This window comes from Apium graveolens, chromosome 4 (assembly GCF_009905375.1).
Source record: "Apium graveolens cultivar Ventura chromosome 4, ASM990537v1, whole genome shotgun sequence".
In the NCBI taxonomy this organism is placed as follows: domain Eukaryota; kingdom Viridiplantae; phylum Streptophyta; class Magnoliopsida; order Apiales; family Apiaceae; genus Apium; species Apium graveolens.
Genome location: NC_133650.1, coordinates 55,389,375 through 55,407,407, shown reverse-complemented (window position 1 = coordinate 55,407,407; position 18,033 = coordinate 55,389,375).

Sequence of the window (18,033 nt, the reverse complement as noted above, 5' to 3'; positions counted from 1 at the left end):
GCATTAGGTCAGTTTTGGCTTTTCTCCTAACACATGATTATTTAGGTAGACAACATTTGTCAATTATATCAACTATATAATCTTCACACACAAAAATCAGGAATTTGAGATCAACCCTACTGTGGTTGAGGCAGCTTAGAAATTTCTTGTGTTGAATGGCAAGATTCTAGTTGTGACTCCCACTTCGACACTCTTTGACCGGGGCAAAGACATTGGTCATGCTGTTGATTTCACTAAGGCTCGGGAGATGTTCAGAACAAAGCTCAAGAAAGAATGGAATTTCTTCTTTGATTGTATAAGTAGAGCTTTTCTGAATAAGGTATCTAACTTTGATGTTCGTCCATTATCATCATTGCATATAGGTTATTCATTGATATTTGGTCATACTTTTGATTATGGTAACACTATTATGCAATTCCTAGACAGCTTGATTTAGTGATAAAGCTGGTGGTGTTGGTTACACTAGGTTCTTACAATTGATTTTTATATATCTTTTACCTGGTGAAAGTTTTGAAAATGATGAATTACTGATGATCTTTTAAATCAATTTTAAATCTCTAACTGATTTAGCAAAAAGGAAAGATACTTTTAGGAGAAGAACGGTTTTACCACGAGAATTGTGGGTATTTTTGTCTAACAAAATGCCTGACAAATATAGTTTTTCAAATCCTGATGTTATGGGGCACGACACATCTAACCCTGTTCCTGACCAAAGTGTTCATTTTGCTTCACTTAAATTGAAACACAAAATCACCTCTAATTTTTCTCAAAAGGAATCAGTTGCAAAATCAAAGACAGTAGCTAAGTTTGATTTATCTCAGAGACAATCAGGTCTAAAGGTTGTTTCACTCTCACCTATATTTTTGGAGCAACAAGGTGGAGTACGGAAGAAAAGTGTTTCATCAGTAACACACAAGAAGAAGCTTATAGAAAGTAAAAAAAGGAAAGTTTGAGCTGGTAACAAACTAGTTGATGAATCATCACACAATAAAAGTGACAGTGATGGTCCAATTGTGTTCAAGAAGCCTTCTAGACCAGTGGAGGTTACTGGTGCTAGTGCAGGAGAAGATCGAAATTTGGTTGTAGGTGCTAAACCTAAGAAAATAAGATTAATGAAGTTAGCAGAAAAGGTTCACAAGGAACCAGATGGTCTTCAAGTGTTGGCTGATATTGCTCTAGATCAAGAATCTATAAATCCTGACAAATCTTTGACAAATCCTGACAGGTCTCAAGCAATTTCTGACAAGATTGTGACAATTTCTGGTCAGACAATTTTTACATATCATATATCCAAGAAAGTTGAAATTGCTAAGGAAGTTGATCTACAGAAGTCTATCAAGAGGAAAGCAAAGACTTCATCTATTTATCAATACAAGAAGATCACACTTCAATCCCCACAGAAGGGGTATAATACACAAGAACCATCTTCTCAAAGTGAAGATGCACCTGTTAAAGCCCCAGCTACACAAGAACCACCTGCTCAAAGTGTAGGTGCACGCATATTCTCACATCTGACTATTCCTGCCATTGCTCAAGGAAGTCAAATTTCTATGGTTGATGACATTATGAAGATAGTAAAAGATATGGAAGGTCATCAAAAGCACATTGTTGAATTGGATGATGTTATCCATGATCCTATATTTGATGGAAGCACAAAAGAACCTTCAGTTGAAAGGGTTGAAGAAGTTTCTACACCTCAAGTCAAACAAGAACCAACAGTTCAAAGTACTGTTGTAGACTTAGTATCAAATTCTACTAAGGGATTATTTTCTGACAAGCAGCACATTCCTGATACAAGGACAATTCCTGATGAAGTTGTTCCTAATTCTACAGATCTACTGATCACTTCTCAAGATAAGTTTGAAGCAATCTTGGTATAACCACTCAAGGCTATACCAATGGTTGATACTCCACAAGGTATAAATTCTCTAAACTCTATTTTATCTGCTGATATGACTGTGATTAGACCTTTATAAAGAAATACCTCTAGTCATATGATCATAGACAACTCTTCTCAGCCACCTCTTATTTCTGTAGGACAAACTTTTCTAAGCTTTTTATGTGAGACTGAGAGAAAAGATTTAGTGAAAAACAGAATTAAAGTGAGGTAGGATCCTTACCTGGAAAAAGGAGAGATAGATGAGAGACATGATTTAGTTAATCCTTGTGAGGAAGCTCTGACTATTAAAAGTGATGAGATGAGTGGAGTGATAGGCGACAAGATCACTTTAAAAGAAAAGAGAGATTTAGGTACTCAAGGTTCTTTTCTCACAGGATCCACATAGGTAACTAAGCCTTCTAAATCAAATCTTGATTTAAAGCTCAAAGGTATAGTTCCTGATTCTAATGTTGATTCTGATATTCCAAAGAGATATTCTGATGATCAAGATGATTCTGATGACTCTAACGATAATAATCCTGATGATGCTATTTTGAAAGCTGGCATTAATGTTAGTGTTTGTGCCCTAGAGACAACACTATGATGTTTTAGTTTAAGACATTAAGATTATTAATGTTTATGTTCTATCGATTATTCCCTTTATAATTTTTTATTTCTTAATTTATTGCGATATAAATGTTAGATTAATAAATGTCCTTAGAATATGATATGCAATTTTATATCTCTAAGTACGTGACTTAGACATGAGATTATGAGAATAGTATCAATATTCCCAAAGGTCCCTAGTTGAGTATTATTATTAAGGGACAATAATAATGTATTAAGACCGGTGTGTTTGTTGACTGATGATCACATCTCATTGATCATAAGTATAGTGATACTAAAGTCAAAAACACAGGCAGATGTTTATGTACATGGTGCTGGACAGACCCGATGTGAGATTCCACATGTCTGTTATGTCATAAGTAATTCTCACAATGTTAAAGATGTAATGGTCCTTAGACCTGAAGTCATTATAATTCTATACGATAATTAATATACATTGATTCTATTAAAAGTTATCCTTGACCGGGTAATGATAAAAGTGGACATTGGGTATATTATGAATCGTATGAGAAATATGAATGATCTAGATGGGATTTAACCCTCCTATTTTAGGAGTGATATTATTGGCCTCTTGTGTGAGCTAGACTATGAAATGCGTGGCCACGCTCAAATGTTGATTTGATATGATAGTCTACTCATTGATCAAGGAAACCTGAATTAACCATTGATGAGGATGGCACATTACATTAGTATTACGTTGGCAACGAAATAGTAAAGAGACGTAGAATTAATAGAAAAGCTCGGATAATTTGTCCTACAGAAATAAGAGGTGGCTAAAGAAGGGTGGTATGTGGTCATACAACTAGAGGTATTCCTTGAATAAGGTCTAGAAAAAATCATACCAACAGGATTTAAAACACGCATAATAAATGCTGAAAATACCAAATCAGTATTTAGAATAAATGCTGATAAAGTAATAACAGTATCTATTATAATATCCGGGATATCGCGTGTAATTATTTTATCAATAAATGATTATTATATGATTATTATGTGATTTCTGAGGAATTATTTGTTGAATGATATTAATATTTAGATGTATATATGTGATAAGCTATGAGTATGTTAATTTTAATATGTCCAGAATAAAATATATATGATTATGATATTTTTCTGATAATTTTTGGATCATTATATGATTTTATAATGGTTTATAGATTTAATAATTATTTTATGAATAATTAGAAGACTATTTTATAAAACCGGGAATTGTCCAATTTCAACCGTTTTTACATTTTTACAACCCGCAACTCTTCGGAAAACTCCTTCCTAACCTAACCTGATAATTCCAGACATTTTTTCGTGTTTTAACCTTTTTGATCCGGATTACGGTTTGACCCGTACGCGTCCTGACACGATATTTTCGATACGATAACCATTTCGATAAATTAACAAACCCCGTATTCTCGAAAGACGGGATATTATTACATTATTTTTGTATATAGTGTTTTATAAGAAGCCCGGTTTGGATAATTATCCAATAAGGGTATCAAAACGGATCGTTTTTGTAGTTACTTAGCGGCTAAGTAACTAATTTATCGATCCAACACGAACCAATATTCCATAAATATAAACAGCCCTTTACTTATCTTATTTTATTCGTATAACCATAATCAGTTAGTAAAATTCAGTGAAATACAAAAATAAATCTCAATTAAATGTTACGTTCTTGAAAATCAAATGCACAAACGAAGGCGTATCAGACTCCGATTCAAGCGTGCCATATATCAAATCTAAGCTCTCAAAAAGACCTTTCTGAATCAATCAATACTTCTAGTGCAGAAATCAAGGTATTTTTCTTATTTAATTGTTTTATTTCAAATTATTTAAAGATTAAATTATGAAATTTTGTTCTTGATGTTGTTTGTGTGATTTGATGGCATAATGATGTAGATAATTTTCTCCTGATTAATTTGGTATATTATATGTCAAAAATAGAGGTCAATAACATGTAGAAAATGATGTTTGATTCTAGAAAATTGAAATTAGGGTTTTAATGGTTGTAATGGTCTTAATTCGAAATTGGGGGGTTTCAATTTCGTTGATTCTGGGTAAATCTGTTACCACCAATGCACTCAGGACATTCCTAGGAATCGATTCGTGATTTTTATTTGATTTGAGGAGTCTGATTTCGATCAGATCGGAAAATAAGAACAGTGGCGGCGTTCTTCATTTCCGATCAATATTCCAGCTGACACGTTGTTTGTTTGCAAGGTTTGGTTACACATAATGATTCGTGGCATGGTAAAGAACAGATCTACACCTTCCTGTGTGATTTTGGGCGATTTGCAATCGCCGCCGGCGAGCTCGATGGCGGTAGCCATTGCTGTAGGTGGCGGAGGGTGAAAGTGGTGGTGAAATTGCAGTTTAATCACCCACCTTTCACCTAATTTGTATTTCAGTCCCTTCTTTTTAAAATCATTTCAAAAACGAAATTATGTTATTTTAAAAATCAGAAAATTGTTTATTTAATTATTTTAAATTCATATAATTCTTTTTAATTATTTATTTACTTAAAAATAAATTTGATTTACTTTATTAATTAATTTTAATTAGTTTTTAATTATTTTTTTAATTGATTAATTTAATATTTATTGATTAATTAATCTAATTAATTATTAATTGATTTTAATTGATTTAATAATTAGTTTTTATTATTTTTTTGATTTAAAAATCACGAAAAATAGTTTCGAGCTTTAAAATATTATTTTGAATTATTTTCAAAACTCGATAATTATTATAAAATTATTTTAAAGTCAGATTCGAGTGTTTGAACCCTATTATTTAATTATAAAATGATTTGGAGTCCCGTTTTAATTCCGAAAAATGTTCAAAAATTCATATTAAATACCTGGAAAATCATTTTAACCCCGAATCTTCTTCGAATAATTATTATAATTGACTATCTTACGTGCTATGTGTTACACGTGATCCAATTGCTATACAATATGACTATATGTGCGTTGTTTGACTGCTTTTGCTGTAACTTTCAATCCGTATGTTGGATTTGGGTGAAACGAAGGGTAGTTAGAAACTTGGAACGAATAGAACAAGATGAGATTAAATATCGGTACATACATGTGGTGTTTAACAGAGGAAGCGAGACGTAGAAAGGGGAAGCAAGTGGTCGGTGAGTGGGAACCAATTGACATGTGTTAGTAAAGTAAAAGCGAATTGATAAGGCAAGTACTTCTACTCTTTCTTGTGATATATTACAAGTACCTTTGAACTCTCTTCATTATGTTATTCCAAATAGTCCTTTTCTATATTATAAGCACTTTGAAGTACTTAACCCTAACCCTGATTCTTAGTGATCTTGAGCCGCAAGCCTGATTCCTTGTAAACTGATTGTTGAACTCTTGGATACAAACCACTTATATCCGATACTACTCCAAAAATACATATCTACCACATACTGATTCTTGATATGAGATTTCTTCACATACCAATCCTTATGCCTTGTATTACAGAAGACCAATCCTTGTAACTCTTGAACCCTTGTGTCTTCTGTTTTCTGATTCTTTCCTTGATTGAAAGCCAATCTTTTTAAATTCCTTGTTATACCTTCATGGTATTATGAATCACCCAATGCTTCAAGATAAATGTTTTTTATAATTCAGCTTATTGATTTACATTTTTTATCATATTGTTATTCTGGAATTGGATTACTTTTAAATATGGACCAGATTCGTGGTCGGGCTAGATTCGTGGTCATATATAGGCCAATGTGTACCTTGGATCCAATATATAGAGCAAAGCTGGGAGCCGTGCTCGGGGTTAGTGCGTGACTGATCAGCAGCCTAACCTTGGCTTTTAAAAAAATTAAAGTTACTATCCAATTCTAATCATTGCTTATCAGGAAACTTAATTTCTTAAATCATTTCAATTGATCATTGTTAATCTCAGTGACTGTCATTATGACTTGCTGAACTAGTTAGCTCACTCTTGCAAATCTGTTTATATTATTTTCCAGTGGAAAGGAAACTGGTGGTAGCGAGGATCCCTAGACAAGTGTGCGATCTAGGAATCCAGGTTGAAATGGGATAAGGTAGCAGATGATGTTTGGCTTAGTGTGTGTTGATAGTTTGTAATAAAGTTTACTTCCTTTTTAAGATAAATAAACTGGGATTTGGAACGTTTGTAATATAAATAAGGTTGTGACTTGTGGGCATACTTTAAACTGCTTCGATCCGTGAAATATGGTAAGTAGGGTCATTCCATATATATTATTATATTCATAAACATGTTTAAATATGATGTGTGTTTGTGTGTTGTAGACCCCAAAATTCTGACCTGGGTTTGGAGGGCGCCACAGGTTTGACATCAGAGCTACTGTTTAAAAGTCACTGCCACAAGCCTAAATTGTCGGGAAAGGGTAGAGGGTTAAGACTAATATTAAGAAATAAAGAAATAGAACATCGAGAGGTTGAGTGTCACCAAATAGTAGGTTTTAGTATGATTCATGCTGAGATATGAGATTCTTATCTAATAGCGTAATTTTCAAATAGCAGCGATGACAGATTCCTTTATCTCGATATCATCTGATTACTCGGAGCCTTCAGTCGGAAGACCGTCATCTGATCCACGTCCTGCTCTTCCACTGGTGTCAGCTATAATACCTGTTGCGATGGTTTCACCACAGAGAGCTATTCCACCTCCAGATATGAGACCACCTACTTGAGGACCCCCCACTTTCTGATTCTGACTCTACTGGACATTCAGTTATGGGTGCATCTTTCTGGTTTACTCCACACCATGTTCCATATTATAAGTATGAGGCTCTTCTTTTGGAACGAGAAGCCCTGTTGGCAAAAATCCGGGAGTTACATCATATTATAAGGACTATAGATGTTGACAGAAATGTGAGGGAACTTCAGAATGAGATTCATGTGACGCGGAGAGTACTTGAGGCTAAACTTCACGGAGCTACTTGTAAGTATGCATCCCCAGATCCTCTTATGGGATGGACTGGAGAGGTATTGGAAAATTTGGAGAGGCTTGGTGGACCAGAGTTTCCTTTAGGCTAGACAACAAGAGATGATATGACGGCTAATATATGTATAATAGTGTGTAATGTGTATTATCAAACTTTTGGTAGGTATATAAATAAACCAGACTTGCGGAATAATGGATATGCATGTTGTACCTTTGACTTTAATAAAACATTTTGCACTTGTACTACCAAACTTTGATATATATTAGTACCTTTCATTTCCAGCATTGTCATTTCCTTTACCATACCTGTTTTATCTTACTACACCAATTATAAACTCTTGTGATAACATGTACCCTATTTCCTAACTATTTACATTATGTAAAGAAGCATGCAATTTACTTAGTTCAACGATTGAAAATGTTTTCAAAAAGAGATATTTCTCTTTTACAAATGCTTTTCATCAAAAGGGTTTTTATTATAAAGGCTAAATAAGTTGTTTGATTCTTTACAGAAAATGCCTCCTAGAAGAAACACCGGTTCTACCAACCAAAATGAAGAAACCAATAACAACAACAATACCCAAGACAACAATAACCAGAATGTCAATCCAGGTCCTATAGACCCAACTATAGCCCAGATTCTTCAGATCTTTAGCCCAACAGACAGTCCACCTGACTCAACAACAGCATGGGCAGACTAATCCTCAGGTAACCTTTAAGACTTTCCAAGCGGTGAATCCACCAGAGTTTAAAGGTTCTCTAGACCCTATTGAGGCAAGAGTTTGGTTAAAGGAAATTGAGAAGGCATTTGCCTTAGTCAAGGTGAAAGAGGAACAAAAGACTAAGTTTGCGAGTTACTATTTGAAGAATGAAGCCACCTACTGGTGGGAAACTGTTAAAGTGTTGGAAGGTACAAATGATGTTACGTGGGATAGATTCAAGGAGCAGTTTTTAGAGAAGTATTTCCCTCAATTTGTCCAGGATCAAATGGAATTAAAATTTCTGGAGCTCAAGCAGGGGAATATGTCAGTGGCGGATTATGAAAGTAAGTTTGAGGAATTGTCTAGGTTTGTACCATCGTATGTGGATACTGATAGGAAGAAAGCTAAGAGGTTCCATCAAGGACTTAAGCCATAGATCCGTGGGAAGGTGGCCATCTTTGAATTAGACACGTGTGTGGGAGTTGTGTAAAAAGCTATGATTACTAATTGATTTTAATTGATTTATTAATTAGTTTTAATTATTTTTTTAATTTACAAATCCTGAAAAATAGTTTCGACCTTTAAAATATTATTTTAAATTATTTTCAAAGCTCGATAATTATTATAAAATTATTTTAAAGTCAAATTCGGGTGTTCGAACCCTATTATTTAATTATAAAATGATTCGGAGCCCGTTTTAATTCCGAAAAATGTTCAAATTTTTTTATTAAATACCCGGAAAATCATTTTAACCCCGAATCTTCTTCGAATGATTATTATAATTGACTATCTTACGTGCTATATGTTACACGTGATCCATTTGTTGTACAATATGACTGTAAGTGCGTTATTTGACTGTTTTTGCTGTAACTTTCAATCCGTACGTCAGATTTGGGTGAAACGAAGGGTAGTTAGAAGCTTGTAACGAATAGAACAAGATGAGATTGAATATTGATACATACATGTTGTGTTTAACAGAGGAAACGAGACGTAGAAAGGGGAAACAAGTGATCAGTGAGTGGGAACCAATTGACAAGTGTTAGTAAAGTAAAAGCAAATTGATCAGGCAAGTGTTTCTACTTTTTCTTGTGATATATTGCAAGTACCATTGAACTCTCTTCATTATGTTATTCCAAATAGTCCTTGTTCTATATTGCAAGTATTTTGAAGTACTTAACCCTAACCTAATTGTTAGTGGTCTTGAGCTACAACCCTGATTCCTTGTAAACTGATTGTTGAACTCTTAGATACGAACCACATATATCTGATACTACTCCACAAATACATATCTACCACATACTGATCTTGATATGAGATTGCTTCACATACCAACCCGTATGCCTTGTATTACAGAAGACCAATCCTTGTAACTCTTGAACCCTTGTATCTTCTGTTTTCTGATTCTTTCCTTGATTGAAAGCCAATCTTTTTGAATTCTTTGTTATACCTTAATGGTATTATGAATCACCCAATGCTTCAAGATAAATGTTTTTTATGATTCATCTTATTGATTTACATTTTTTATCATATTGTTATTCTGAAATTGGATTATTTTTAAATATGGACCAGATTCGTGGTCGGGCTAGATTCGTGGTCATAATAGGCCAATGTGTACCTTGGATCCAGTATATAGAGCAAAGCTGGGAGCCGTGCTCGGGGTTAGTGCATGACTGATCAGCAGCCTAACTTTGGTTTTTAAAAAAATTAAAGTTACTATCCAATTCTAATCATTGCTTATCAGGAAACTTGATTTCTTAAATCATTTCAATTGATCATTGTTAATCTCAGTGACTGTCATTATGACTTGCTGAACTAGTTAGCTCACTCTTGCAAATTTGTTTATATTATTTTCCAGTGAAAAAGGAAACTGGTGGTAGCGAGGATCCCTAGACAAGTGTGTGATCTAGGAATCCAGGTTGAAATGGGATAAGTTAGCACATGATGTTTGGCTTAGTGTGTGTTGATAGTTTGTAATAAAGTTTACTTCCGTTTTAAGATAAATAAACTGGGATTTGGAACGTTTGTAATATAAATAAGGTTGTGACTTATGGGCATACTTTAAACTGCTTCGATCCGTGAAATATGGTAAGTAGGGTCATTCCATATATATTATTATATTCATAAACATGTTTAAATATGGTGTGTGTGTGTGTGCGTTGGGAACCCCAAACTTCTGACCCGGGTTTGGAGGGCCCCACATTTATACCTTGTGAATCTGAAGATGTAGCTTATGTGCATCCATTCAGTGGTTGTACTGATAAAACATCAGTAGACAGTTGAGACGAATCAATTCTACCTTCAGCATCTATAATAAGAGTCACTACAGCAGGAGTAATGCCTTCATTGCAACTTTGATGCAATGTTTCATGTGTAGCTGGAGAATCAGGAGCCGCTGGATGACTTTGACAACCAGGTTCTTGTGTACTCTTCTTCATAATTGCAGTAATGACCTCCTGAGCGAGCTCTGTTAGGGTTTATAATGAAATATTCATTTGAAGTATATACTATTTTAATAATCTTTGAGAATCTTGAATGCATGTTTTCATATTATCTGTATATTATATATTGTAGACAATTTAGTATCAAATAAAATAGCAGAAGATTAGATTGTCAAGCTCCTTATATAATATAATAAAGGTTCACAGTCTAAGTGGTGTTAGACAAACCACTGGAATGGCTGACGTATTATTTAGAAATAGTATATCTTTACTATTGAATAATGCTTGTATACTTTGTGTATATTGAACGGGGAACAAAATAGTAGAATAATTCTTTCTTTTATTCTGACAATAAAGAAGAACTAAGATTCTGTGATATTATTATTGCTTAGGTTCATTATCCGGATATAGTGATTGACACTTGTCTATGATGCATATTCCTTGATTCATACATTAAGTAATTTATTTTAAATTGTGAATTTATGTATTGGGAAATGACATTATATACAGAGTGGGATATTGACTATAAAAGGAAACCGTGTCCGAAAAATATATTCGGGCGATGATGTCCTCTTGAAAGATCATAAAGATAATTGTGCTTTAGTCATGTAGGAAGTTTTGTTCTTGCACAATTATAAGGTTGAGTGGATGATCAAGGATAAAAGATATTGATTAAATTAATTGTCAGAAATTAATTTAATTAATGGACATATGATATCTTAAACATGGGGTATTTAATAAGCAACTAATATGGGAGCCGAATTAAATAACTAATTTATGGAATTAGGAAAGGTGGTGCAAATATTAATTCTTTAGTGGATTGAATTAATATTTAATGACATTGGGCATGGCCCAAAATATCATTGGGAGGCCCGACCTAATTGTCCATGATCCCTACTTTAGCCTATAAATATTCTAATTCTCCTGAAGCTAGAGGTGGTGAGAACACGAGAACAAAAAAATGAAAAAATATCCTAGGGTTTGAGAGAGACAGCCATTTTTCTCAAGGAGCCAGCTAGGGTTTTGGATTTTTGGAGCTTTAAGGAGAGGTACATCTTGATAGATCGAAGCCCACACTTGTCCAAGGAGAATCAGGGAATACAGTAGAAGACGTGGATTTAAATCGCTTGTGCCATAGCGATTAAGTTTAATGTTCTGTTCGTACTCTTTAGAGATATATCATAAAACGTAGGGCAACGATCATATTTTTCCAACAATTGGTATCAGAGCCTGGTTCTAGGTTCTGTGTTTTATGATATGAAGTCCATATCATAATTATATATGCATATATATATTGGTATGCTTGTATTCATTCTATGATGCAGGTTGATATTCACTATTATGGCCATGTTTTAATTATGTGTTTGGATCCCACATGGTTTAATCGTGGTTATTTTGTTATGATTAAGATCCCATGTGGTTTATCGTGGTTTTGTTGTAAATCACGAGGGTTGATCGTGATAGTTTTTTCTATTCTGGTTTTTCTGATGTAATAGAATAGTCTTGTTCAGCTGTATTAAGTTATATATAATTATTTGAGCAATTAAGATGTAAGAAATAAATATTTTCCGCTACTGCATTCTGTTTTCGGGGAGCTTCGTTGTTGTGACTGCAGATTTCGCATACGATATCCGATTTGGGCTTGCAATACCTTTTCGGAAATGGAAGAACGAGACGGACATGCTGCAATAAAACTAAAGATCTATTATGTAATAACCCCAATTTTTGGAATTTTTGAAACCCTTATGAATAGTGATTTTGCTGATTATGCTGAATAAGAAAACTTTTCATACCACACTATGTAGGGGTTCTTTTATTGATCTTCTGAGATATTTTTAGTACTGTATGTGGTATATAAGTGTATGTAAAGATCGTCAGAATCCAAATCCGAACACTTTGATTTTTTCCCGAAAATCCACCAGATACCGAAAGAATTGAGTATAAGGGAACAGGATAAAAAGGATTTAAATTCAAGGATTATAAGAAAGGATCATAAAAGGAATATAATGTATTGATAAAGGTTAAGGGAACCCAAGTAATAAGATCCCGGGTATGATCCCTCAAACGATAAACAAAAACGAAAGTTAAGCGAACCGTATAACATATCAGCGGTCATTAGCCAAGTAATTAGGAGCTAATCAAAGAGGTTAGTGAGGATGATGTCATCAAACCAATAAGAAGAGGACAAGCATGGGAAGATGACATAAGAATGATGTACTAAGCATGACCAAAAAGGAAGAAAGGTTGGTTGATTAAGAACCACACAAAAATCACCATGGTTAAAAGGTAAATAATTAAAACAAAACCCAAAAACACCCAACCAACAATTCATTTCACCAAAACACAAAGTTGACTTCACTTTTCTTCAAGAAAGCTCTCGGCCCTTTTCATATTTCAAGAAGAAAAAATCCAAAATCCAAGCCTTGTTAATTAGTGAGGTAATTATCTAAGACTCCTTATGCATAGATATAGCTATCCTATAAGTTTGAGCTTCAAATTCCTTCACAATCTCTTCCTAAAATTCATGGAAGAAGAGGGTGAATAGTGTTTTTCAAAAAACTTAACATTTTGTTCTTGAGTTTTTGTTTAGATTAAGCTTGGGTAAGGACTTTCAAGGGTGATTCCAAGCTAATTAGTTACTCCCACTCACAAGGAAAGTATAATCTCTTAACCTAGCTTTGTTATTGAATGTTAAGAGGTTAATATGAGTATTATAGTTCATAAGAGGCTTGATTGTTGTGTATGTAGAGATTAGTTGGTTTTGTGATTTTTTGGAGTTGTAAATCTTGGTTATTAGTTAAAGAACTTAAGAATAGTTTTAGTTCATGTTTCAGATTAATATAAATTGGAAAAACTTGAGGTGTTGGGGCTGTTGTAGTGATGTATGGATGGAGTTTGGATGTATGGTTGAATTGTGGTTGGTTTGTGGTTGATTTGGAGTAGAATAAAAATTGGTAATCGCGTAAACATAGCCGTCGTAATGTCCGATTTACTTTAGACTGTTTTTGTTCTTAACGTCAGGACCCGAGAACTCACTGTTAGGTTTTGACCATTGCCATGATTAGATAGTTCATGTTACGAGCTTCGTTTTGATATATGGTTCGTTTGAATCCGATATACAATTTAGGAGAAACGACCGTTTTAAGTAACGGCGTTTCGCGAACGAACCATTACCCCTCGTCTTACTTGAAACATAGGTTAAAGACCTTAAATGACTAATTGGAGTATGAATCATTTATGTAAAGTGTATTAGGAAGTTGGTAAGGCACTCGCGAGAGAATCGCCTTAAAACCCTTAATGGTTAATTTATTAAAAATGGTGGAGCTGAGGGTACTCGAGCGACTTAAGTGAATCGTTAAGCGCAAAAGCGAACGTTAGGGTCTAATTGGTTAAAGTATAGATTCATAAGCGACTTTGGTTTAATTCCAACTTATATGTTGTTTATAGGTTACCTGACTCGTCCCAAGCCATTTATCACCCCCAGTCGCTCAGGCAAGTTTTCTACCCGTTATACTGTTGTTGTGATGTATATATGTATATGCATTATCTTGTGATAAGTGCATGAATGTTATTAGCAAATCTTGCGATATATTGGAGCATGCTGATATGGTATATATGCATGTCTGTTTCATAATCTTGATATCTAATTGTTGATTCAATTGCTTATAGTTGCATAATACCTATGCTAGAGATAAGCAGTAGTTGCGTATACCCTTTGTATAGGGGACCCAAAGGTGAACATTTTTCTAAACCGGGAGTCGATGTTCCCGAGTATAATATATATATATATTGATATAGTTTTCAAAACTATTAATCGAATAAGGTTTATTCGGTAACTTTATTTTATTTATTTAATGAATATTATTTTTGAATATTCATTCGAGGATTTATGACTCCGTTATTTTATTTAATGAATATTATTTTTGAATATTCATTCGAGAATTTATGACTCCGTTATTTTATTTAATGAATATTATTTTTGAATATTCATTCGAGGATTTTTGACTCCGTTAATGAATATTATTTTTGAATATTCATTTGAGGGCTTATGACTCCGCTTATTTATTAAATATTATTCTTTATTTTATTAAAGAATAATGTTTCAATAATCAAACTTATTTTCGATTATTCAAATAAAGATAGTACTTTCGTATAAGTATATCTTTGGTTATTTAATATTCATTTCAAGTATGAGTTTTAAAACTTCTACTTCAAATTGTTTATATAGAGATTATCCTTTTGGGAATATTATTTAAATAATAATATTCAGATATTTTCTAATATATCGGGACTGATTTATTTCATTAAATCAGCATTACTCCAAACATTCTTAAAAATATTTTCGAGTCTTCAAAATGATTTTAAAAGTTAGAGCGGATCCCAAAACTCATTTTTATATTTAAGATCTTCCTTTCGAAGGGGATTTAAATACTCGCTCAAAACTTGATGTATCCGGCTCAATGGTGTATTTTACATTCGCAACGAGGTTGCTGTTTTGATAAATGAATTGATTACTTACCCAACGTTCGGGAAGTAAGCCCATCTATTGAGTCGGCATAAGCAACATGGGCTCAGTGGGCGCCCATGAAAGTGTAAGTGGCTCAGTGGGAGTCCATCAAATGCGTAAGTGGCTGAGTGGCAGTCCAGCATAAGGTCCTATTGCGGCCAGGGTGATGACCAGTGGGGAATTCGTCCATCTACTAGTAGAAAATGTTACTTATTGGTATCTTTGCCTGATCAGCAAGATATCAGGTTTATGCCAAGGTTTTCTCCTTTCCAAATTCATTGGATATTGCAACTCTGTTTATTATTTTCATAACAGCGGTTTTAAAGGAGTGTATGAAATGTATATATATAGGTGTATATATATATATATCGGGACTTAATGAAGTATCTCGTAACTTCATTATTTATAATGATATTTCAAGGATTGAATCTATTCAAGTTTTGTCTTGTAGCTTAATCTATGGGATGAACTATTTATACATTGAACGGTGGTAGTTCAAGTAGTATTCGGAAAAGATATAAGTATATTGGAGTATCTTGTAACTTCATCTTTTAAACTTATATCTAGTAAATGATTATCTTGTGCATGTCAAAGATTTTCAGAAAGACGTTGAGACAAGGTTAGATATATGAGATCACCTTGCAACGATATTTTTATACAGTTATAAACTGGAACTCTGTGTATATTATACATGTCAGAGGATTTCAAAGATTGTGAAAAGTATATATGTATATATATATACTGAATATTTTGCGACTTGGTCGCGGTAAGATATCAAACTTGGTTCATTTCTTCTTGACCAAGACTTTCATGAGTACTATGAGAATGCTCATTTATTGTAAATCATTATACATATTATTTTGGTGGGCTTGTTGCTCACCCTTGCTTTCTTCTTTCATCACACAACATCAGATAGACAAGATGAACATGACCAAGCTCCTAATTCGTGAGCAGATAGGAAACATTCCGCAGTTTTCTATAGGCGTTGGTGTCGTTGTAGCTGAGGTAGGAACTACCAATAGGCTAGGCTTTCAACTTTTGATGTACCAGACTTATGTATCTTTATCAATTATAATAATGGCAAAGAAATGTAAATTTATTCAGAAACCCTTTTAAGGTGTAATAGCATATAATTGTGGAATAAAATGACTCGTGTTATTTTTGGATATTCATCTCTGAGACTATAACTTGTGGTGTGTGTGTTTATTGTGGGGTCACAGTACAGAGTAGTTGATTGTTTATTAAGATTGGGTGTTATTAAGGGAAATGGAACTCGTGACAACCCGGATCCCCGACCCCGGATTTGGGGGTGTTACATATTAACCCAGTTTTCAAGTAGTTATGAGGATGATCAAAGACATCCATTGATCAGATTATATGGGGCCATAATAGTGATTGTGATTTATTATGTTTTACATAATTTCTGCTGATCTTGATTATTGCTACTATATGTTTCTTGTCTGTGTTATTATGCCATGTGATAGTAACCCTTAGCATTCTAGAATGACATGGACATAGGATTATATTAATTAATTCTTTAATCATGAGAGCATGTTATTATGTTATGTCTTCTTTGTTGTTGACATAATACATCTGGAATTCAAAGAAATAACATAGGATGATGCATCTAGATTATAATCCTCAAAGTAAATAATAAGTGGGAGAGGGAATTAATATGAAATTAAAACCCATGGTCTTCATTATTATTTATATGTAATTTAACATAAAGACAAATATAAATTATATATATGTCACCCATAGTGGCATATAATTAATGGTGTCTAGAATGTTAAAGAAATTGCTAGAATAGACTTCTTAAATAAATAACGAATATTGGAAGGTATACATGTCACCCAACGTGGAATACCTAGTTTCATAGATTTCATATAATTATAAGATATCATTTGATGGCATCTGGTATAATTATGTTTAATTTAAGATTTGATGATGGTATACACTTAGCTATAAAAAATAATATAGACCACCACAACATGGCGTATTATTTAGTAATAGGACCAAAGTAACATTTAAACAAATTTAGGTGGTATACATGTCACACATCGTGGCATACCAGAAACTTATGGTGTTTGAATGTTAGTGCATTAATTTTAATAATTGTTAGAGGAACCAATAGGTCTTAATATTTAATGCATCCTTTATGTGTTATGTGATGTTTTTTGCATGATTCTCAAGATATAATGGGCTTTAATTCACTGTTCACCATACTTAAGGATAAACAACTTACCGGACCTAACTATATTGAATGGAAACAAAATTTGAACATTGTGTTGACTGCTGAAGAGTATTATAAGGTGGATTACAGCTGATGAGATGTCGCGATATTACATTCTCGCAACAATGTCGGGTGTTTTGCAGCATCAGCATTAGTCTATGGCCACTACTGCAGATATGCTCTTTAATCTCAAGGAACTTTTTGGAGATCATAATAGGGCTGTTAGGCAACTCGCCATGAAGGCTTTAATGAACACCGAGATGCCTGAAGGAAGGCCTATAAGGGATCATGTTCTCAAGATGATGTCGCATCTGAATGAGATAGAGATCCTTGGTGCTGATCTTGACGGGGAAACCCAGATTGACTTATCCTTATGAGCTTGTCCAAGAGTTTTGAGCAGTTTCGCTTGAATTACAACATGAAAAAGAGGTTGTATAGTCTCGTGGAAAACCTGACAGAACTTCAGGAAGCTGAAGGATTATTTTGGCAAAGTGTTCAAGTGAATGTGGCTGAGAAAGGTTCTTCCTCTAAGCCGAAATGTATGAAGAAGAAGAAGAAAAAGGCTCAGACACAGAAAGCTGTGAAGGCACTGGGAGTTCAAGGTGGCGTGAACAAGCTTAAGGGAAAGTGCTTCAGGTGCAATCTGTCAGGTCACTAGAAATAGGATTGTCCTCTTCCTAGGAAGACAAACAATACTGATATGTCTTTTTCTC